We start from the raw sequence: 25,713 nt of genomic DNA on the forward strand, positions 1-25,713 counted from the left end.
ACTCAGTAACTACTTAATGAATTGGTTATTTTTAATAACAGAAATTATCACCTTTATACACAAAGCACCTTACTAGGCACTAATAGAAAATTAAAAATGACTCAAACAACACCAAATTCTGTAAAAAGCTTTCATTAGGGGGACAAGGGATACAAGGATGGAAAGAATAATTGGAACAGGAACCTGAGATGTGCCTCAAAATATGACAATTTCCATGAACAGAGAGGAAGTGAGGAGAGGGGTGGCAGAGACAAGACCATTCCAGAATGAGCAAACAGCAGGTTTACCATAGGAAGCTTTCCTGAAGTGAATTAAAGGTAAACTCTATTAGATGTAAATAAAACTGCATGATGTTAAAAGAAACAATGCACAAAGGATTAAAGCAGATTAAAACTAGCGACTACCCTCTGAGAGCCCAAATGTGTTTAGTGCAGTTTGAAATTAACTTAATGTACAAAAATTTAAATAAGTTGTCAAGGAAAAGAGAATAGCGTTGGGCTGGCATGCTTTAGCCTCTCTCATTTAAAACAGCAAGTAGCTGGGCATAAAATCACCCTTTAGCATGAATTCATGTTATTAATTGTACCCATAATTCAAAGTCATGATTAGAGCTTAAACTGAATGTCTGCAGTGGAAATTATGATGCACGCTTGACTTCATACTTTAAACACTGTGTAGGGTAGGCACCTCTGTGAAGGACAGGGTGAAACCTCCCTCTTCCTTTACTTTTTAAACTAAATTTAAGTTCTTCAAAATGGGATGATGAACACCTTTCTGGTTTTCTGGAGAAGTATAAGTTCTTGCCATGGCCAGAAAGCATCAGAGGATGTAGGTGACTGACACATGGAAGTATCAAAAAATGATTGGCACCCTGTTTAGCAGTGACCTAGTGGAGAAACTGCAGAGAAGGTCCCGGAATATACAGAAAGGCACAGTAGAAATTTAAAACTTTCTGCATATGGAGACTATGTGAGGTAGAAAAGCAGGAGTCAGAGAGTGACTGCAGTGAGTGGTGGACCTAGAAAAGATTGAGACATTGGATGAAAACAGCAGCAAAGGCAAGTGGAGGAGGGGCAACTAGAAACTGTTCTACTGGGGGGGGCCTTTCCAGAAGCCAGTCTCAACTGCTGTGTTCAAGTACACTTGGGGTGTGCCAAAATTTGTTACCAATACAATACCAAACTTATTAAGTTTATTTTGTAACTAAAATAGATATATGCTTATTCTTAAAATAACATCACACTCAAAAATTTGCCTTCTAGTAGGGTTTCTAGGATGGAGGAAAGGCTGCAGAGTTATATCTGGAATACTGCTTTTATTTGTATCAGTGGTTCTCAGCATGAGGTATCCAGACCAGCAGCATCATTTGTTACCAACCAGGGTCCTTGGACTCCTTAATCAATAGAAATTGATAAGAGGCCAGACAAAGAATTCAGGCAAGGCTTTACTGGGACTCGTTCTGTAGCACAAGGGAGAAACAGGTGTCCTTGCTCTCTCCCTGAGGCGAGGTGAGCTAGTCCCTTAAGTGCAGTGAGGGTAGGGGCAGACCGTGGGCTGGGCAGGCGGGTGGCTTAGATGGTCTGCCCACCCGCTTGGACGTGCTGTGTGCAGGGATCATGTGCAGTGCCCTGCTTTTGCTCCCAGCACCCCAGAAGTAGCAGCTGGGTTTTGGCCTTTTCGTATCTTGTTCATAATTTGCCCCAACTGTGCCTGCATGCAGTTATTTTTAGTTCCTTATAGTTTCTTTGTATTCTGTCCTCTAGGAGACGTTTGTCCAAGTACAAGCAGGACAGTAAAGGGTCCCAGGTCCCAGGTCCCAGCCTGTCTCACCATCACCTGGGAATTTGTTAAAAATGCAAAGTCTCAGGCAGGTGTTATGAATCAGAAACTTTAGGAGTGGGGAATCAACAATCTAGGCTCTAATAAACTCTCCTGGTGATCCGGATGCACTAAAATGTTTGAGAACTGCTGATTTATGTCTGTAGTGGTTGCCTGTTGCAGATGTACTTTTAACATTGACATACCTACAAAGCAAAGTGTGTTTCTGAATTCATGTGCCAAATTTAAACATATAACACTATTAGTTTTATTTCTCTGAAAAATTGACTAATGCTTCTTAAAACTCTGGATAAACCCATGTAGATACCATCTTCTTTTCACGTCTATAATTGAAATTCACTGTTGTTTTCCTTGATGAAGTGAACCACTGGAGAACAAGAGGAGAGACATAGCAATCATGATTTTCCTGTACAACTATCACACTGAACACAAGAAGAACGATTTGCCTTTAATAAACCTAACGGAATTAGAGGCCCAGATTTTATGAGTGGGCTCCTTAGCCAGTTCCAGAGATCCAGCACTTAGATGTGCAGAGAAAGACATGACTAAGAAAAGGGGGTTATGCTTTTTTAATGAGAAACTTCCAATGAAAAGTTTTTTAAAAACCTGATTAAAAAAAAAAGTCTCCAGTAAACCTGAGACTAACTTCAATTATAAAACCAATTTTTTCCTTTATCCAAGCAACCACATAAAGCCAAAGTCTGTTGAAAAACCGAAAAATATTATGGCTTAAAAAATTGAGCATGCAAGCATAGCTCTGTTTGTGTAAGCTGTAACACAGGATAGCAAACACACTTAAAATGCCATAAAGGTTTCCTGTGGGTGCACTGTGCTAATTGAAGTCAAAGCCTAAATGAATCTAGTCCCCAAGAGTTCCATATAACTGGAAAACCTGCAGTGTATCACTGCAATTAGAAAATGGTTATTTTAAAATCTGCCTATTGAAACCCTCCTGAACTTGTGCATGTAAATCCCATTAAAGTTCATAGATGCTGCGCATACAATCAGTGAGAGACACGCAGCCCCCTAATGCTTTCTCTAATGAACTCAGACTCAGCAGATAGGAGCTAATAATTACACAGCACAGAATCTGTATTAGATTGCTTGCTCAGTTTATGACTGTCTGGTAACAGTGTGACACAGTGTACACCTTCTGTTGGAGATGAGGGCAGGAATATTTCTGCAGATTGAAATTTAAACATGGAGCTAAATTCCTAGTCTATTTGTAGTCAAAGGATATGAATAGATAATTCTTCCAAAGGAAAAACAAAAGGTAAGTCAGTAAAGTAAAATGAAATAAAATGTTAAAAATGTAATAGATGCCTTTTAATTACAGAAAAAAGTGTGATAAAATCAAATATAGTTAAGGCTACAGGAATACCACCATATTTTTTCTTTTCCTGTGTAAATTTGATAGAAATTTGGCTTTCTTTATGAGGAAAGTTCTGACAATATTGCATTAAAAACTGCAAAGTATTTTATATCTTTCACCTAGAAATTCACTATCAGTAAATTATCCTAAATAAATAATTCAAAAAATTTAAAAATAAATGGATAAATGTACGCATTGTGCTGACATTTTGCCTATATCTTCTTTTTTTTTTTTTTAACATCTTTATTGAAGTATAATTGCCTTACAATGGTGTGTTAGCTTCTGCTTTATAACAAAGTGAATCAGTTATACATATACAATATGTTCCCATTTCTCTTCCCTCTTGCATCTCCCTCCCTCCCACCCTCCCCATCCCATCCCTCTAGGTGGTCACAAAGCACCGAGCTGATCTCCCTGTGCTATGCGGCTGCTTCCCACTAGTTATCTATTTTACATTTGGTAGTGTATATATGTCCATGACACTCTCTTACTCTGTCACATCTCACCCCACCCCCTCCCCATATCCTCAAGTCCATTCTCTAGTAGGTCTGTGTCTTTATTCCCGTCTTGCCACTAGGTTCTTCATGGCCTTTTTTTTTTTTTTTTTTTCCCTTAGATTCTGTATATATGTGTTAGCATACTGTATTTGTTTTTCTCTTTCTGACTTACTTCACTCTGTATGACAGACTCTAACTCCATCCACCTCATTACAAATACCTCCATTTCATTTCTTTTTATGGCTGAGTAATATTCCATTGTATATATGTGCCACATCTTCTTTATCCATTCATCTGTCGATGGACATTTAGGTTGCTTCCATGTCCTGGCTATTGTAAATAGAGCTGCAATGAACATTTTGGTACATGACTCTTTTTGACCTATGGTTTTCTCAGGGTATATGCCCAGTAGTGGGATTGCTGGGTCGTATGGTAGTTCTATTTGTAGTTTTTTAAGGAACCTCCATACTGTTCTCCATAGTGGCTGTATCAATTTACATTCCCACCAACAGTGCAAGAGTGTTCCCTTTCCTCCACACCCTCTCCAGCATTTATTGTTTCTAGATTTTTTGATGATGGCCATTCTGACCGGTGTGAGATGATATCTCATTGTAGTTTTGATTTGCATTTCTGTAATGATTAATGATGTTGAGCATTCTTTCATGTGTCTGTAGGCCATCTGTATATCTTCTTTGGAGAAATGTCTATTTAGGTCTTCTGCCCATTTTTGGATTGGGTTGTTCGTTTTTTTGTTATTGAGCTGCATGAGCTGCTTGTAAATCTTGGAGATTAATCCTTTGTCAGTTGCTTCATTTGCAAATATTTTCTCCCATTCTGATGGTTGTCTTTTGGTCTTGTTTATGGTTTCCTTTGCTGTGCAAAAGCTTTGAAGTTTCATTAGGTCCCATTTGTTTATTTGTGTTCTTATTTCCATTTCTCTGGGAGCTGGGTCAAAAAGAATCTTGCTGTGATGTATGTCATAGAGTGTTCTGCCTATGTTTTCCTCTAAGAGTTTGATAGTGTCTGCCCTTACACTTAGGTCTTTAATCCATTTTGAGTTTATTTTTGTGCATGGTGTCAGGGAGTGTTCTAATTTCATACTTTTACATGTACCTGTCCAATTTTCCCAGCACCACTTATTGAAGAGGCTGTCTTTTCTCCACTGTATATGCTTGCCTCCTTTATCAAAAATAAGGTGCCCATATGTGTGTGGGTTTATCTCTGGGCTTTCTATCCTGTTCCATTGATCTATATTTCTGTTTTTGTGCCAGTACCAAACTGTCTTGATTACTGAAGCTTTGTAATATAGTCTGAAGTCAGGGAGCCTGATTCCCCCAGCTCCATTTTTCGTTCTCAAGATTGCTTTGGCTATTCGGGATCTTTTGTGTTTCCATACAAATTGTGAAATTTTTTGTTCTAGTTCTGTGAAAAATGCCAGTGGTAGTTTGATAGGGATTGCATTGAATCTGTAGATTGCTTTGGGTAGTAGAGTCATTTTCACAATGTTGATTCTTCCAATCCAGGAACATGGTATATCTCTCCATCTATTTGTATCATCTTTAATTTCTTTCATCAGTGTCTTATAATTTTCTGCATACAGGTCTTTTGTCTCCTTAGGTAGGTTTATTCCTAGATATTTTATTCTTTTTGTTGCAATGGTAAATGGGAGTGTTTTCTTAATTTCACTTTCAGATTTTTCATCATTAGTATATAGAAATGCAAGAGATTTCTGTGCATTAATTTTGTATCCTGCTACTTTACCAAATTCATTGATTAGCTCTAGGAGTTTTCTGGTAGCATCTTTAGGATTCTCTATGTATAGTATCATGTCATCTGCAAATAGTGACAGCTTTACTTCTTCTTTCCCGATTTGGATTCCTTTTATTTCTTTGTCTTCTCTGATTGCTGTGGCTAACACTTCCAAAACTATGTTGAATAATAGTGGTGAGAGTGGGCAACCTTGTCTTGTTCCTGATCTTAGTGGAAATGGTTTCAGTTTTTCACCATTGAGGACAATGTTGGCTGTGGGTTTGTCATATATGGCCTTTATTATGTTGAGGAAAGTTCCCTCTATGCCTACTTTCTGCAGGGCTTTTATCATAAATGGGTGCTGAATTTTGTCGAAAGCTTTCTCTGCATCTATTGAGATGATCATATGGTTTTTCTCCTTCAATTTGTTAATATGATGTATCACATTGATTGATTTGCGTATATTGAAGAATCCTTGCATTCCTGGAATAAACCCCACTTGATCATGGTGTATGATCCTTTTAATGTGCTGTTGGATTCTGTTTGCTAGTATTTTGTTGAGGATTTTTGCATCTATGTTCATCAGTGATATTGGCCTGTAGTTTTCTTTCTTTGTGACATCTTTGTCTGGTTTTGGTATCAGGGTGATGGTGGCCTCGTAGAATGAGTTTGGGAGTGTTCCTCCCTCTGCAATATTTTGGAAGAGTTTGAGAAGGATAGGTGTTAGCTCTTCTCTAAATGTTTGATAGAATTCACCTGTGAAGCCATCTGGTCCTGGCCTTTTGTTTGTTGGAAGGTTTTTAATCACAGTTTCAATTTCAGTGCTTGTGATTGGTCTGTTCATATTTTCTATTTCTTCCTGGTTCAGTCTCGGCAGTTTGTGCATTTCTAAGAATCTGTCCATTTCTTCCAGGTTGTCCATTTTATTGGCATAGAGTTGCTTGTAGTAATCTCTCATGATCTTTTGTATTTCTGCAGTGTCAGTGGTTACTTCTCCTTTTTCATTTCTAATTCTATTGATCTGAGTCTTCTCCCTTTTTCTCTTGATGAGTCTGGCTAATGGTTTATCAATTTTGTTTATCTTCTCAAAGAACCAGCTTTTAGTTTCATTGATTTTTGCTATTGTTTCCTTCATTTCTTTTTCATTTATTTCTGACCTGATCTTTATAATTTCTTTCCTTCTGCTGGCTTTGGGGTTTTTTTGTTCTTCTTTCTCTAATTGCTTTAGGTGCAAGGTTAGGTTGTTTATTCGAGATGTTTCCTGTTTCTTGAGGTAGGCTTGTATTGCTATAAACTTCCCTCTTAACAGTGCTTTTGCTGCGTCCCATAGGTTTTGAGTCGTCGTATCTCCATTGTCATTTGTTTCTAGGTATTTTTTGATTTCCCCTTTGATTTCTTCAGTGATCACTTCGTTATTAAGTAATGTATTGTGTAGCCTCCATGTGTTTGTATTTTTTACAGATCTTTTCCTGTAATTGATATCTAGTCTCATAGCGTTGTGGTCGGAAAAGATACTTGATACGATTTCAATTTTCTTAAATTTACCAAGGCTTGATTTGTGACCCAAGATATGATCTATCCTGGAGAATGTTCCATGAGCACTTGAGAAAAATGTGTATTCTGTTGTTTTTGGGTGGAATGTCCTATAAATATCAATGAAGTCCATCTTGTTTAATGTATCATTTAAAGCTTGTGTTTCCTTATTATTTTCATTTTGGATGATCTGTCCATTGGTGAAAGTGGGGTGTTAAAGTCCCCTACTATGATTGTGTTGCTGTCGATTTCCCCTTCTATGGCTGTTAGTATTTGCTTTATGTATTGAGGTGCTCCTATGTTGGGTGCATAAATATTTACAATTGTTATACCTTCCTCTTGGATCGATCCCTTGATCATTATATAGTGTCCTTCTTTGTCTCTTGTAATAGTCTTTATTTTAAAGTCTATTTTGTCTGATATGAGAATTGCTACTCCAGCTTTCTTTTGATTTCCATTTGCATGGAATATCTTTTTCCATCCCCTCACTTTCAGTCTATATGTGTCTCTAGGTCTGAAGTGGGTCTCTTGTAGACAGCATATATATGGGTCTTGTTTTTGTATCCATTCAGCCAGCCTGTGTCTTTTGGTGGGAGCATTTAATCCATTTACATTCAAGGTAATTATCGATATGTATGTTCCTATTCCCATTTTCTTAAATGTTTTGGGTTTGTTATTGTAGGTGTTTTCCTTCTCTTGTGTTTCTTGCCTAGAGAAGTTCCTTTAGCATTTGTTGTAAAGCTGGTTTGGTGGTGCTGAACTCTCTCAGCTTTTGCTTGTCTGTAAAGGTTTTAATTTCTCCATCGAATCTGAATGAGATCCTTGCTGGGTAGAGTAATCTTGGTTGTAGGTTCTTCTCCTTCATCACTTTAAGTATATCCTGCCACTCCCTTCTGGCTTGCAGAGTTTCTGCTGAAAGATCAGATGTTAACCTTATGGGGATTCCCTTGTGTGTTATTTGTTTTTTTTCCCTTGCTGCCTTTAATATGTTTTCCTTATATTTAATTTTTGACAGTTTGATTAATATGTGTCTTGGTGTGTTTCTCCTTGGGTTTATCCTGTATGGGACTCTCTGTGCTTCCAGGACTTGATTAACTATTTCCTTTCCCAAATTAGGGAAGTTTTCAACTATAATCTCTTCAAATATCTTCTCAGTCCCTTTCTTTTTCTCTTCTTCTTCTGGGACCCCTATAATTCGAATGTTGGTGCGTTTAATGTTGTCCCAGAGGTCTCTGAGACTGTCCTCAGTTCTTTTCATTCTTTTTTCTTTATCCTGCTCTGCAGTAGTTATTTCCACCATTTTATCTTCCAGGTCACTTATCCTTTCTTCTGCCTCAGTTATTCTGCTATTGATCCCATCTAGAGTATTTTTAATTTCATTTATTGTGGTTTTCATCATTGCTTGGTTCCTCTTTAGTTCTTCTACGTCCTTGTTAAATGTTTCTTGCATTTTGTCTATTCTATTTCCAAGATTTTGCATCATCCTTACTATCATTATTCTGAATTCTTTTTCAGGTAGACTACCTATTTCCTCTTCATTTGTTAAGTCTGGTATGTTCTGACCCTGCTCCTTCATCTGCTGTGTGTTTTTCTGTCGTCTCATTTTGCTTATCTTACTGTGTTTGGGGTCTCCTTTTCACAGGCTGCAGGTTCGTAGTTCCTGTTGTTTTTGGTATCTGTCCCCAGTGGCTAAGGTTGGTTCAGTGGGTTGTGTAGGCTTCCTGGTGGAGGTAACTAGTGCCTGAGCTCTGGTGGATGAGGTTGGATCTTGTCTTTCTGGTGGGCACGTCCACGTCTGGTGGTGTATTTTGGGGTGTCTGTGGCCTTATTATGATTTTAGGCAGCCTCTCTGCTAATGGATGGGGCTGTGTTCCTGTCTTGCTAGTTGTTTGGCATAGGGTGTCCAGCACTGTAGCTTGCTGGTCATTGAGTGAAGCTGGGTCTTGATGTTGAGATGGAGATCTCTGAGAGATTTTTACCGTTTGGTATTACGTGGATCTGGGAGGTCTCTTGTGGACCAGTGTCCTGAAGTTGGCTCTCCCACCTCAGAGGCACGGCCCTGATGCCTGGCTGGAGCACCAAGAGCCTTTCGTCCACATGGCTCAGAGTAAAAGGGAGAAAAAATAGAAAGAAAGAAAGAAAGAAAGAAAGAAAGAAAGAAAGAAAGAAAGAAAGAAAGAAAGAAAGAAAGAAAGAGGCTATAATATAGTGAAGTAAAATAAAGCTATTGTAAAGCAAAGCTATACAGACAAAATCGCACCCAGAAGCATATACATATACACTCACAAATAAAAGGAAAAGGGGAAAAATTAATATATCCTGCTCCCAAAGTCCACCTCCTGAATTTGGGATGATTCGTTGTCTATTCAGGTATTCAACAGATGCAGGCACATCAAGTTGTTTGTGGAGTTTTAATCCACTGCTTCTAAGGCTGCTGGGAGAGATTTCCCCTTATCTTCCCTGTTCGCACAGCTCCTGGGGTTCAGCTTTGGATTTGGACCCGCCTCTGCGTGTAGGTCGCCTGAGGGCGTCTATTCCCCGCCCAGACAGGACGGGGTTAAAGGAGCAGCTGCTTCGGGGGCTCTGGCTCACCCAGGCCGCGGGGAGGGAGGGGTACGGAGGAGGCGGGGCGAGCCTGCAGCGGCCGAGGCCGGCGTGACATTGCAGCAGCCTGAGGCGTGCAGTGCGTTCTCCCGGGGAAGTTGTCCCCGGATCACGGGACCCTGGCAGTGGCGGCCTGCACAGGCTCCCGGGAGGGGCGATGTGGAGAGTGACCTGTGCTCACACACAGGCTTTTTGGAGGCGGCAGCAGCAGCCCCAGCGTCTCACGCCCATCTCTGGGGTCCGTGCTGATCGCCGCGGCTTGCGCCTTTCTCTGGAGTTCGTTTAGGCGGCACTCTGAATCCCCTCTCCTTGCGCGCCGCGAAACAAAGAGGCAAGAAAAAGTCTCTTGCCTCTTCGGCAGCTGCAGACCTTTTCCCGGTCTCCCTCCCAGCCAGCTGTGCTGAGCTAACCCCTTCAGGCTGTGTTCACGCCGCCAGCCTCAGTCCTCTCCCTGCGATCCGACCGAAGCCCGAGCCTCAGCTCCCAGCCCCGCCCGCCGAGCAGACAAGCTTCTCGGGCTGGTGAGTGCTGCTCGGCGCCGAGCCTCTGTGCGGGAATCTCTCCGTTTTTCCCTCTGCGGCCCTGTTGCTGTGGGATCCGCGCTGGTAGCTGCGGCTCGCGCCCGTCTCTGAAGTTCGTTTAGGCGGCGCTCTGAATCCCCTCTCCTCGCGCACCAGGAAACAAAGAGGGAAGAAAAAGTCTCTTGCCTCTTCGGCAGCTGCAGACTTTTTCCCGGACTCCCTCCTGGCTAGCTGTGGTGCGCTAACCCCTTCAGGCTGTGTTCACGCCGCCAGCCCCAGTCCTCTCCCTGCAATCCGACCGAAGCCCGAGCCCTGCCTATATCTTCTTAATGCAGCTAGATCACTTTTTATTCTATACTTTTATCGAGGTGTAATAGAGAAAAGTGGAAAGATAAGGAGTATAAAATGCAATTAATTTTTCGTAAACTGAACACACATATTTAATCAGCACCCATAGTAAGACACACAACATTACAAGCACCTGAGAAGCTCCCCTCTTTGCACAAGATTAACAACGGTCTTGACCTCCAACACACATAGATTTCCAGTTATTCATAACCTGACAAAAATTTTGTATTATTTCCTTTTTAAAACTCATTCATTTTGGCAGTTATGTAGTAGTATTGCATTTTGGCTTTAATTTGCATTTCTTTTATGGCTAAATATTGACCATCTTTTCATTTGGCTATCTTCTTTTGTAAAATGCCTTTCAAGTCTTTGCTTATCATTTTCCTATTGGCTTGCCTATCATTTTACCATTGTTTTGTTTTATATATTCTAGACATAAGGCCTTTGTGAGAGATATAGGTTTTGCAAATATTTCTCACTCTATTTATTCTTTTTTCATTATCTTAAAGTGGTCTTTTAATGAATATATGCCCTTAATTTTAATTTGTCTAATTAATCTTTTTTTGTCTACCAATTTTTGTGTTCCTGTTTATGAAAGCATATCTCAATTCATCAATAAATTCACCTGTGTTTTCTTCTAAAAATCTTTATTTTTATATTTTTACGTTATATTTATATCTGTAACTTATCTCTGATAAGTTAGTATTTGTATATGGCTTGGAGTACCCCATTGTCCCAGAACTGGTTACTGAAAAGAATCACCTTTCCCCACTACACTGTATTTGAAGTGTATTTGAACACTACACTACACTGTAGTGTTACCTTTGTCATAACTTAGATGACCATATATGTATGTTCAGGACTCTATTTTTTGCCTATTTATCTATCCTTGTACCAGTACAGTACTACTAGTATAGCTTTGTAATAATTATTGATATCCATTAATGTAAATATTCCAAATTTGTTTGTCTTTAAAATTGCTGTTTGTGTTTCCACATAAATTTAGAATCAGCTTTTAATCATCCTCCACTAAAACTAACTTTTGGGAGTTTGGGTTTCTGATTGACACTGAATTTTTAATCTATATATCAATTTATTTTAAATTGACAGTTTTATATACATTGTGTCTTTTAATCCATGAACATGGTATTTCATTACATTTCTTTAGGTTTTCTTTTATTTTTGCTGATAATATTTTGTAGTTTTCTGGTAAAAGTCTTGCATATCCTTTGTTAAGTATATTCCTGAGTATTTTTATCTATTGAAAATAGTATTCATTAAAAAAAATTTTTTAATGTTGCCACTGTATTTCAACAGAATTAACTTTTAATTTATTTTTATTTATTTATTTTCGGCTGTATTGGGTCCTCGTTTCTGTGTGAGGGCTTTCTCTAGTTGCAGCAAGCGGGGGCCACTCTTCATCGCGGTGCGTGGGCCTCTCACTATCGTGGCCTCTCTTGTTGCGGAGCACAGGCTCCAGACATGCAGGCTCAGTAGTTGTGGCTCACAGGCCCAGTTGCTCCGTGGCATGTGGAATCTTCCCAGACCAGAGCTCGAACCCGTGTCCCCTGCATTAGCAGGCAGATTCTCAACCACTGCGCCACCAAGGAAGCCCCCTGAACAGAATTAACTTTAATGGACTTTGTGTCCACCAATTTTACTACATTTGTTTATCAATTCTTAGTTTGTAGAGTGTTTAGAATTTCTTACGTACAAAATAATATTTTTTTATGTCATCCATAAATAACAGCAGTTTTTTTCTCATTTGCCATGTGTATGCCTTTTGTTTCCTTTTCTAATTGTAGTCACTAGGATTTCCAGTAAACTGTTGAAAAGTAGTGCTTATAGCTGGCATTATTGCCTTATGGGAAGCTTTCAATAATTCATCATTGATATGATGCCCGCTGTATGATATTTTTAAGATTCCTTTTATCAGATCAATGTAATTAACTTTTAGTTTTAATTTCTTTTCTTTTTTTTAGTTTTAATTTCTTAAAATTATTTATCATGATTACATAAAGTTGACTTTGACTAATACATATAGAAGTTTAGAGAATGCAATGTGTAGTGTAACCTCTCCTTTGAATTATAGGTTTCCAGGTGTGTAGAAAATAAAAGAAAAACTAAAGTGAACAAAATGTATGAATTTATGACATTATAAAGGTAAGACATTTTCTTATACTCTATTATCAATATCTTAGCAATCTAGCAGATAAATGTTCTTATTTATTTCTGTAGAGATCATTTTAATAACTGTACTTGTGCCAAAGTGTTATTTATTAATAATTTTTCTAATTTTTATTACTGAAAGAGTTTAGGTATTTTTTTCCAATGTGTTTTAGTTTTATCAACATTTAAATGAGGGTCCTCATTGACTATGTTTTTCCATAGAGTAAAATGGCAAAATTTATTTTTCCTATAAGTGTAGTAAATCTATTTAAAGAAGGTAAGGGAAGATAGATCCATGCAAGACATTCAGTCAGATTTTTGGAGTCATGGAAACAAACTTTTGCATTATGGACTTTTTTTAAAGTTGATTTAAATAAGCAGACAATTTTTGTATCACAGATGTAACCTAAATTAATTATTGCCATGAGATTTAAGATTTTTCTCTAAAGTAATTCAAAACTTAGAGTTCATCAGCACATAAGCTTGCTATATTCATTCTTTTTTGTGTACTTTATAATCCATAATCCAAAGCAAATGACTTGAATTTCAATGAAATTCCTGATGATATTCAAATACCCTGATGATTTTCAAAATTACCTTGGACTCATGCCAGCCTGAAAATGATTATTAAGTAACAGACTTTCCTGCTCAGTATCACTAAGAGTAAAAAGTATCATTTGTTGATAGATTTTTGGTAAAGAAAAAGCTAGATCTTTATCTTGTTTAGAATCCTTTATATTTTCTAATTTTATAGATGAAGTAACAGGTACCAGAGGGACCAACTGACCTCTGCAAGGTCACAAAATTGTAACATCTTCATTTAATTTATCAAAGTGATAGCACTGAGATTTGTTTCCAAAATATGAGAATCCTGGTGTTTCAAGATATATAACAGTGTGAATGTTTGTTACAATCCCAGACTCAGGACTTGAACTGTAGTTATTGCTACTACTGAAGCAATGCATACATATACATGTATACACACAGATATGTATTCAATTAAAATCATGTGGGAGATGGGACAAAGAGAAGAAGGATATGTGGAGAGAAATGATGGATATTAAACATATTGAAATAAGTTATAGTATCTAAACATCTAAGCCTCATTTCTATTCTAATTCAAAGACAAAATTACAAAAGTATCTTCCTAGTTTATAGTCTTCTCTTAATTAGCTTTTACAAGATTCCTGTACACCTCTGTGCTAACAGAAGAATATTCACTCTGTAACAGCCTGAATTTTACTTATGTAGATTTCAAAGATGTACTGTCTTAATTGGAAAAAACAAAAAAAATCTTGAAATCTTAATTATTCAGGATCAAAGTGAAATGTTTTGTGGAGAAGAATGAGATTTGATGGGATATAAGATAATCAACAGATCAAAGATTAATAAGTATTTAGATATTTTATTGCATATTACAATGGAATACTTCAATGGGAATCTTTCAGCTATTCTTCCACTTTGAGGACCAGTTAGTTGAAAACTCAAAGCACATTGTCCTACTGAAGTAGTTCCAACATTATGAAACAGGAGCTTGCATTATATAACATTGATTACAAACTACAGAAACATTCCAAAACAAGTCTCACACAACCAAATTATTCATACGAGTTTCCTCCATTCTGCCCTTGCTTTTTTTTTTTTTAAAAAAGAGTGAATATTACATATGAGAATTAAATATCAATAAAAAACAAATAATTAAAAGTAGATGATAAGGTGAATTGATAAACATCCCAAATACTTAGAATTAGAGCTAAACCAGTCTATATGTTCTAAAAAGTATGAAAATATCTCAATAAAATTCCCATGTAAACAATAAATCTAATCCAGGAAGTGCCGCTGCTAAAGCAGAAATGGTAAGCAAAGCTTACAATTCAGAATTCCCATTACATGTTTCTTTTTAATAGGAAGTAAATCTTTAATTCTCCTTTAGGTTGGCAGGAATTCTCAATGAACTGAAATAAAATTGGCCCTAAGAATAGACTCTACTGATCTCTTATAATTGGCAAAAAATAATAGTGCATTTAGTTTTTCACTGACACCGACTAAGAAGTAAATGTTTATTCTAATTTTCAAACTCACTCAAACTGAAAACATTCAGCTAAGTAGTAAGAACAAATCAGATTATGTTCTATTAAATTTAAAAAGCTCTCAGATGGAGTCAACCAAGATGACAATATAAGAGTCTCCTGAATTTTTCTCCTCCCAAGGATACACTGATTGTATAGCCACACATAAAAAATTTCCTCTGAAAGAAAACAAGAAATTAGCTGAGAAAATCCTACATATAACAAGAATGAGACAGTAACCACATCAAAACATGTAGGCAAGATCGAATCATGGAGAAATAGAAAATCTGAATAGACCAATTACTAGTAAGGAGATTGAATCAGTAATCAAAAACCTCCCAATAAACACAAATCTAGGACCAGATGGCTTCACTGGTGAATTCTACCAAGCATTCATAGAAGAATTAATATGACTCCTTCTTAAATGCTTCCAAAAAATGGAAGAGAAGGTAATACTTTCAAGCTCATTTTATGAGGCCAGCATTACCTTGATCCCAAAGCCAGATAAGGACACTACAAGAAAAGAAAATTACAGGTCAGTATTCCTGATGAGCATAGATGCAAAAATCCTTAAGAAAATATTAACAAACTGAATTCAACAACACATTAAAAGGATCAGACACCATGATTTAGATATTCATGATTTATGCCAGGGATGCAATGATGGTTCAACATCCACAAATCAATCAATGTGATATATCACATTAAGAAAAAGAAGAATAAACATCATATGATCATCTCAATAGATGCAGAAAAAAGTATTTGACAAAATTCAACATCCACTCATGATTAAAAAAAAAAACAAAACTTCTTAACAAACCGGGTGTAGAGAAAACGTATCTCACATAATAAAGGCCATATATGACAAGCCAATACCTAACATAATACTCAATGGTAAAAAGCTAGAAGCTTTCTCTCTAAGATCAGAAATAAGGCAAGGATGCCCACTGTTGCCACTTTTATTTCACATAGTACTGGACATCTTAAAGAAATTAGACAAGAAAAAGAAATTAAAAACATCTAAATCAGAAGAAAAGAAGTAGAATTGTCTCTGTTTGCAGATGACATAATATTGTATATAGAAAATCTTGAAAACTCCACCAAAAAACTGTTAGGATAAACAAATTCAATAAAGTTGCAGGATACAAAATCTATATACAAAAATCAGTTGCATTCCTATACATAAAGAGTGAATTGTCAGGAGGAGAAATTAGTAAAACAAACCCACCTACTATTTACAATTGAATTAAAAAGAATAAAATACTTAGGAATAAATTTAATCAAGGAGATGAAAGATCTGTACACTACTATAAAACATTGATGAAAAGAAAATGAAAAAGACACAAATATGTGAAAAGATGTTCCATGCTCATGGATTGGATACGTGCAATCAAGCACATATCTTGGTTGAAAGTTGCTGCTAGTCACGAGGAACAGATATTTTAGTTAATGGTTTTGTGCTTTTCTAAATATGGGAAAGATACAAGAATCTGGGTTCATAAAAAATCTCCTGAAATTATCTAACTCCCTGAGAACCTGTTCTGTCCGTTTTCCCAGAGTACAGAGCACTTCCTTCCTGATCTCTGCCCTGATTCCTCTCCAGGTTGTATGGTAGGTCAGCGACTGCAGTGGCTGATAACTCAGTTCTGGTAGAACCGGGTGGTGAGTGACACTCCCTAGTTGGCATTGGTCAAAGGACAAACTTTCAATCATAAGATGAATAAAATCTGAGGATCTAACCTATATCATGCTGACTCTAGTTGATAACAGTGTATTGTATAATTGAAATTTGCTAAGAGAGTAGAACCTAAATGTTCTCACACACACGCACAAAAGGTAAATATGTGAGGTGATGGATGTGTTAATTAACTTGGGGAAAATCCTTTCACAATACATAGGTATATGTACCATCACATTGTACACTTTAAATATCTTACAATTTTATTGGTCATTTATACTTCAGTAAAGCTGGGGCAAACAAAGAATAGCCAAAAAAATGTTAAGGCTTTCTACAAAGTCGTATTTATAGTAAATGCTGATGGGTTTTGCAGCAGTTTAATTTTTGTAATGCACTAAATTAGCTGTGGTGTGATGGCCCCATACCAATTTATTCAGGATTTTCCCATACACTCACGGGGTTGTAAGAGGCTAATGATACCTTGAGACACCAGCCTGCAGCACTCTGTCTTGGTACGAGATGTAGAAACCCCCCTTGACAAAAGTGTTCATATTCTGACATGGTGGAAAACTTGAAATATTCCTTATAGAAAGAGCTGTTACTTACCAATACTTTTAAAACTTTGGCACCTAAACTTCTTTTCTGGAGTACAGATCTGATCGTTGCAGAATAAATGTAGAACAGATCAAATCCAGAGATGATTATCAGCTGTATTGTTTTTCAATTCCTACCTCTTGTGTAGCTACACTAAGAACCCTGGGACCCTAGCAAACCAGGCTCCCTCTCTTCTGATGGGTTTCTCTTCCTCCTTGGTACCCAGCCAGGCTTGAAGCTAACTGCCTTGCCTGAAAAGCCCAGGAGCAGGCTTTATTGGCCAATTCAGTGCTAAGCCATGGGCACAGGGTTCCCATTAAGCCCTCTATATAGTTCACTACTTCTGTTTCCCGAGTGAAAGCAGGGATGGTTTCTTGTCTCATTGAGGGGATAAATTTTAAAATTCTGGTTTGAACTTAAGATTGAACTTCAATCTCTATGTCAGATAAAGAAACCATGCTGTGTGATAAAGGAGAGTTTAATAGACTGCTGCGGTGTGAGATCAAAGGCCTAGCTAATAAGAAAGCCTGTATTTACTGCCTTTGTTTCCTTTGTGTATTTCTTTTCTTCAGGGACCTTAAGAGGAAAAAGGAGTCTTTCTGGATAAGGGCAGACCTAACATTCCTAGAACTTCTCTAATAGATTTAAATACTTGTGATCATCATAATAGTATATCCTGACTTAACTCAGCATCTAGCACACGTCTTTTATAAGTGCTGTGTTGGAATGTTCTTCCTCCCCTTTATTCAACCGGAAACTTCTCTTCCTTCTTCAAGCATGTACCTTTCTCTAGGAAGCCTCCCAGAAAAAAAATAATTTCTCAGCAGCCTATAAAGACTTACATCTTAGCTTTTGTTAAATTGTATTTTAGCTATGTGTTTACATATTTGTGCATCTTGCTTAACTGTAAGATTCCTTAAAGAAAAGAACCATCTTCTATACTTCTTTGAATTCTCATCACCTAACCTAATGCATTTCACAAAATGCTTATCAAATGACAGATAGTAAATAGTTTTGAATGTGAAATGAAAATTTAAAGAAAGAACAGATGAGTTGATTGAATAATTAATTGAGATTTCTTGAGCCCAATTTCCAAAGCATAGCATGGTAATTGGAGATAGGGAGAGATGCAAGATACGACTTGATAAAAGCCAAACTCTTCCATCTGCTTGTTACGATCTCTCTTCTGTTTTATTTTAAAGCCTATCTTCTATTACTCCTTTATACACAAGTCATATGAACATATTTGTTTTCTCAATACATGCCCAAAGTTTTGTTTCTGTGATTTTGCTCATGCTTTCTCTTAACATGTTTTCCCAAAATCTGATGCACTTTTAGGGCATCTCAAAAGTCTTCCCCACCCCATGATTTCCTTGTTCTCTTCACATCCATGCCCAGCAAATGAATATCATTTGTGTTTCATCCAAAGAAAACAGTGTAATTTTTTGTAACAAAAATGTCACTTGTGTACGTGTCTTAACTTGCCTACTGGAGAATATGTTCTAGAGTAAACAATGTTTTCTTGATATTTGCATCCTTTAGTCGTCTGGAAACATAGAAAGTATTAAGTATTATTTTGTGAAATTTAATTCATGCAGAAGCCTCTGATATGAGTCCCAAATAAAATACGAATTGACTATGTGATCTTGGGTGAGTCATTTTTTCCTTTTTAGGCTTTTATTATTCTCATTTGTAAATTAATATTATTGAGTTAAAATATCTTTAATGCCTCTTCAGCCTCTAATCTTTTAAGTTTTACATATTTTCTTTCAATAAAAAACTTTGTACATCTTTACTATTTTATTCCAAGATTAGAGTACAGAAAGTTTGCCATCTCCATGTAATCTGAAAAAATCGTTTTTTTCTGCGAATGGTTTTGCCTTATAAATGTAAATTATTACTTTTAGCATTTATCTATGAGTGTTATGAAAATCTGTGTACTAGGAATAAATCAGAGCATAGAAGCAAAACTAAAACAAGCACAATCTGATTACTTTTATGAATAACAATAATGCTACAGCAAAAAAAAAAAAGTGCACCCTTTCTAATGCAGCTTCTATTCATTAGCATGATTAATTAATAAATCTTTTGGCATTAATATTTTAAATAATCTTCATTTTTCACTCAAGGACAAAGATGACAAATTTTGCTCAGCAATGAGTCTCAGAATGATAGAAAATCACAAATCAATTATCTTAGTCCCATCTCTCTTGCTGAGTTGGTCTGTGACCTTGAGAACAGTTTTTTAATGACCTGATTTATCCATTTGTACATTGGATTAGTATTTGTTTCTTTTACAGTCCCTGAATATTAGATTTAGTTATGTTATGCAAAGAAGATTAAATGGAAAATATTTTTTAAAGACACTTTGAATTCAGAGGGGAGTTGGGCCCTATGTAAACTTGGGTTCTGTTTTTGTTTTTCTGAGCAACATTAATAACAAGATGTGAATCGATTCCTATCACTGCCATTTCCATACTATTCATTCTGCATTTATTCCCTCCCTTTCAAAAATGATTGTGCTCAACCGCTCACCCTCTGTCACGCCCCAGATGTACCTCAAGAAATGAATAATTTCCTCTTGGCTTTGTACTTCAATAGTTTATGGTAGTCAATGTCTGCTACTTTAGGGAATGCACTAATAAATATAAATATTAGTAGTGTCCTTTTCTTAACCTTCCCTGTTTTTCCAAGAACATTTAGCTGAGAATCTTAGAGTGAGAACTCAATTTTTATTTGCTGAATTGAATCACATTTAGATTGATGGATTTAAATACTGAAAATTTATAATTAATATGGAGGCAGATTCTTTCTCTTAAATTTCCTCAGTTAGCTGATAAGGCAAACAAGTTTATTTGATATTCAGCTGAAGTACAAAATCCTCTCAGATTTATTGATGTCTGTGAATAGAAGATGGAGCACATAGAACAGGGTTAGGAGAGCCATTTACCTTCAAAATTGAAAGCCATGAAAATAAAGAGAAAGGAATCCTGGGGTCTCCTAAAACAGAAACCAGCTATCATATTTATTAGTGATCCACTTTTTGGATTTCTTATATCAGTATTTCTCAAGGTGTGGTACCTGGTCCATCAGCATAAGCCCCAACCCAATCCTATTGAATCAGACACTGGGAGGAAAGCTTAGCAATTTGTGTCTTAAGCCTGTCAGATGACTCTGATGTATAATAAAGTTTGAGAACCCTTGTCCTAAATCATAGAGGTAACTAGTTAGGAGAGGTAGAACTTGAACCTAGACATCCAAGGCCAGGAAATTTAAATAAATGGAGCAAAAAATATACTGTGTAATGTTATGAGCCACCTAAGCTTATGCTCTTTAAGTAATACCTCTCCTTAAGGCATTCCTAGAGACATGCATTTTTAAAAGACCATTTAGAAAAATATATTACTCTAATCACTATACTCCCTGTGCTATTGGGAGAGTGACTTTTTCATTTTCCCAGAATAAATTATTGGCCCCATTTCTCATGCCTGCCTGCATCCACATCCATGCCATAGCCTCGCTGTGCCCCTTGACTGTTGCCTTGGCCACATGTCTTGCTTTGGCCAAGAGAGTATGGATAGATGTAAAAACATGCTATTTATGAGCATAGGCCTTAAGAGACATGTTTGGTTTTGCTTGACCTTTCCTGCTTCTGCCCTTGTTGTGAGAACATGTCCAGTTAGCCTATTGGTCAAAGTAGACGCAGGAAGCTGAGTTGCTCTGCTGACCTACTGGCAATGGATAAGCAGATCCAGGATACCTGACACAGTGTTAAGCAGAACTGGCTCAGCCAAGCTTCAACCAACCCAGAGATCAGTGTTATATCCTACTGGGATTTCATGATTATTATTCAGAAAAGGCTATCCAATGATCCCAGTTAGAGAAATTAGAGGAATAGACAAGATAATAGTTTTCAAAATACTTCTCAGCTCTAACTTTCATTAACTGTGAAACGGTCTTTAAATGGTGAATTTAGATATTCTAGTAGAAGATAAATAAAATGACCATCCTGTAAGAAAGGTATTTAAGGGCACACCAAACTCCATAGTTACTGTCAAAACATGTTATAAAGTTGGCTATGTTTCCAAGAATAAAAATGAAGTCTAACTTTAAATACTATTAATATGGATTCTTCTTTCTAATTCAGGTACATCAGCATATCTGAAAGTGCATACTGGAATCTTTTAAGATGAAAAATATGTATACACTAAGGACAGTAATAGAAAATGTTAGCATTGACATTTACAACCATTTAATTCTTCATTATAATAACAGATCTAGAATTTCATGGTATATGTTCAAGGTAATCACTAGATTATTGTATCAGGGGAAAAGATTGTTACGCTAGCAAGTTCTCTGGCTCAGCTCCTGTATAGTTTCCCTGAACATGGTAACTGTTATTTGCTGCTTGTATTTAAATCAAATAAATTTCTTGAACTTTCATAGAGAAGGATGGGTAAGAATAGTTTTTCTGGCTCTGTGGCTCTCAGGCTCTTAGTTGATCATGAAAATATAAAAAAATAAGGTAAGGCCTTCTATTTTCTGAGATTTGACTACTTTGCTTCTCTTCCTTATTTTTGTCTTCATTTATTGAGGTTATTATACAATTATTCTTCTTTGCTCAGTTACTATGTTGAATTGCATTGTTTGATTATCTAGTGTTATATCAATGTTACATTCCTGGCATAAATTACATATGGTCACAATGTTTTATGCTTTTAAATTATTTACTGGATTCAAATTTCCAATATTTTATTGAGGATTTTAATGTTTACATTACTTAGTGATATTGATGTGAAATTTGCTCTTCTTGGAATGTCTGACTCACATCAGATTACATTAAAACACTGAAATTTTTTAGTTTGTTTTTACCTTTGCATAACTTAGTCTCAATAATATAGTATTTAATATAGAGAAAAGGTATACTGGCATATTTTTACATTCAATAGTATTTTTGTGAATAAAACAATGTTATTATTTGAAAATAATAATTTTCAAAAATGACCTCTGGAGATAACATCTTTACCCACTTATCAGCTTTGCAGTTGAATCATTAGTTTGCAATGTTATGCAGAGGTTCCATGATATCCTATTTGTTTCAAATTATTGACTTACCACTTTTTGTTTTATTCTCAGTAGGTTGAGTTTGTTTGTTGATTTGGTGGTTGGTTGTCATTCCTTGACAGAAAAAAAATACTATTTTCAAGCTGTATAGTCAAGCTCTATAGAAAGACAAATCCCAGAAAGAAATCATTTTATTTATGAGAAGAAATCACTGTATCAAGAAATGACAGTAGTCAAAATCCTTCTGATCAACGGAATTTCTGAGTGTAGACATACCAGGGGCATATTCTATTCAGAATTTATGTTAATGAGCAGGGAATCAGAACAACATCAGCTTGGTACACTGAACTTGGACTATCTCATTATTGGTTTATTCTTGCAAGGGATTAGAAATATTTGAAAGTTTTGGCATCAACTCTGTTAGCCACAGCTGTGTATGTACCTCCCCAGAAAAAAATACAGCTTCATCCTCAAGAGCAGAAGTGTGTTTAGTCCAATGGCCAAAGTTTCCTAGTCTCTGAACAGTATTTGGATAGAAATTGGTTACGTTTGCTTCAAAGACTGATTTTTCTAGATTCTGTGACTAAGAAAGACTCCTTCTGAATCACACTTTTTATTTAGATATACTTAATATATTAAAGAAGATTATATACATTCTGCTGATCTGAGAAAAATCTTGGCTCTTCCAGATGGCTTTATATTTTCATGGACCTACAGTCAGATTCATTAGATAGTATAGTTTCTGTTTGATTCTCAGAGACCAAACTTACTTCCATGTCTTCAAGTTTGCTGGAGTACAACATCATAACACCAAATTCTAAGGATAGTTATCAGTAGTCTATTCCTGTAAAATATTTTATAATATAAGAAAAATTATTGTGGCATAAATGAGAAGTATTTAATAAGTAGTGCTGAGAAAATTGTTTAGCTACTTGAAAAATATGAATCAGAACCTCAATTCACAGCATTCACTAAAGACATACCAAGTGAATTAAAAAGATAAACAGAAACAAAACATAGATAAACAAACAAACAAAACATACGGATAGGTTTATTTTGTTGCAAGTAATTCAATCAACTCTGGGTAACATAAAAATATTTTTCAGATATTGCCAAATTTGGGGGAAAATAGAATACCAAGGTCTTGGGTAGGGCTGAAACCTGGAGAGTACAAATATCTCAGTCAAGAACTCTTGAATGATCTCACTGCAAGACTGCAGCAAAATCAATCAACTTCTCTCTCCTTTTGCTCCTGTTTGTTCTTCAAGGTCATATTCCAAGAGAAATAACTGAGCATGTTTGGCTTTGTTCTGGATATTCTTTTTGAGGAGCCAGCATGTTAATGGAACAGATGCATTCTCTGCTCTTCCATGTTCTAAGTTTAGCAATATTAGACTTAGAGAAAATGCAAATTCTCCAATGGGAAAGATTAGAGGGTTATGAGTATGTACAATTCTGGGGAGTGTTTTTCACAGATTTAATGTCACATTTTCCAGTCTATTTTTTATCAGTAGTAAATCTAGTCATTTCATTTACGTCTGCTTAATTGCTTTGCCTTCTTGCTCAGTTGATTCTGAACTCAGGATGGAAAGAGGAATATCATTTAATAGCTTCCTAAAATGCAAGCTAAAACAAAAATCTGTGCAAGTGTTAGGAATGTGGGAAATAGGACCAGCTCTTGTGAACCAACCAGCAGTGCTTAAGAATCTCAGTATGACCTCAGTGCATGTATTGACCCTTAAGACTTAGTAAGATGACCCATGTACTTATGTTTGACAACTTAGGTGATTGGTAGTGTCTACAACTTACTGATGCTTTTTACAATTTAGTGGTTGCCTTTTAACAGTTGAATGTCACATGAAGACACAACAAAAATTTACTGTTGACTTGTATGTGAACTTTCCCATCTTACTTGATACAGACTAGACTAGCTTTTACCTCAGCAGACTTGGCTTAAGTTGACTAAAACTAATTTTTTGTAAGGCTTACCTCAAAATAGTCATGATATATACAAACTTCAAGACTCTGATGACTGAGATAATTTGGATGGTTTTATTTTGATTCTCAGGCACACCCAAAAGTTGCAGCTTTAAACTTCAGACACAGCAATGTTCTCTGCCTCTACAGAGCACAGGTATGTTAATTGGGTAGAACTGAGCATCAATAGGTAGTACTTGATCAATTGCCCCAAATTTATTTCTCTCTATGATGGTTTTATTTGCATTCATGTTCAAGGACTAAGAAAGAAGCAGTGGATGGAATAGTCATTTAGGCACAATAATTATACCCCTCTTCAAATATGGCTTCAAGTTGGTTCTGGCTTTTTTAGTTACACAAGATTTATCTAAGTGAAGTTGGCTTTATATTTGGAGACCAGTATATAGCATCTCCATTCAGAAGGGACAAGATCTAAATGAGGAAAACTACAAAAATCTGATGAATGAAATCAAAGAAGAACAAGATAAATGAAGAGATATTCCATGTTCACGGACAGGAAGACACAATATTGTCATGATGTCAGTTTTTTCCAACTTGATCTATAGGTTCAATGTAATCCCAATCAAAATCACAGCAAGGTATTCTGTGGATATCAAAAAACATTATGAAGTTTATACTGAGAGGCAAAAAACCTAGAGTAGCTAATACAATATTGAAGGAGAAAAACAAAGTTGGAAGACTGAGGCAACCTGACTTTAAGACTTACTATAAATCTACAGTAATCAAGAGAGTGTGGGATTTGTGAAAGAACTGGCAAATATATCCATGGAACAGAATAGAGAACTCAGAAATAGACCCATGTAAATATGGTCAACTGATATTTAACAAAGGACTAAAGACAGTATACAGGAGCAAAGATAGTCTCTTCAATAAATGGTGTTGGAACAACTGAACATACACATGCAAAAACAATGAATCTAGACACAGACCTTACATCCTTTACAAAGATTAACTCAAAGTGGATCACAGGCTTACATGTAAATCATAAAGCTATAAAACTCCTAGAAGATAACACAGGAGAAAATCTATATGATCTTGTATGATGATAAATTTTTAGACACAATACCAAAGGCAAAGTGCATAAAAGAAAAAATTTATAAGCTGGACTTTATTACACTCAAAAACTTCTGTTTTACAAAAGACAAATGTCAAGAAAATGGGAAGACAAGCCATAGACTTGAGAGAATATTTGAGAGAGAATATTTGCAAAAGACACTCTTGATAAAGAACTGACATTCAAAATATAAAAAGAATTCTTAAAACTCAACAACAAGGGACTTTCCTGGTGGCGCAGTGGTTAAGAATCCTCCTGCCAATGCAGGGACACGTGTTCAAGCCCTGGTCCGGGAAGATCCCACATGCCATGGAGCAACTAAGCCCGTGTGCCACAACTATTGAGCATGCACTCTAGAACCCACGAGCCACAACTACTGAGTCCGTGTGCTACAACTACTGAAGCCCGTGCAGCTAGAGCCTGTGCTCCACAACCAGAGAAGCCACCGCAATGAGAAGCCCACGCACCGCAATGAAGAGTAGCCCCCACTTGCCACAACTAGAGAAATCCTGTGCGCAGCAATGAAGACCCAGTGCAGCTAAAAATAAATAAATTAAATAAATAAAAAAATTTTAAAGATTAAAAAAAAAACCAAGTCAACAACAAGAAAACAAACAACTGGAT

Source organism: Balaenoptera physalus, assembly GCF_965194825.1.
Source record: "Balaenoptera physalus genome assembly, chromosome: 4".
Lineage (NCBI taxonomy): Eukaryota > Metazoa > Chordata > Mammalia > Artiodactyla > Balaenopteridae > Balaenoptera > Balaenoptera physalus.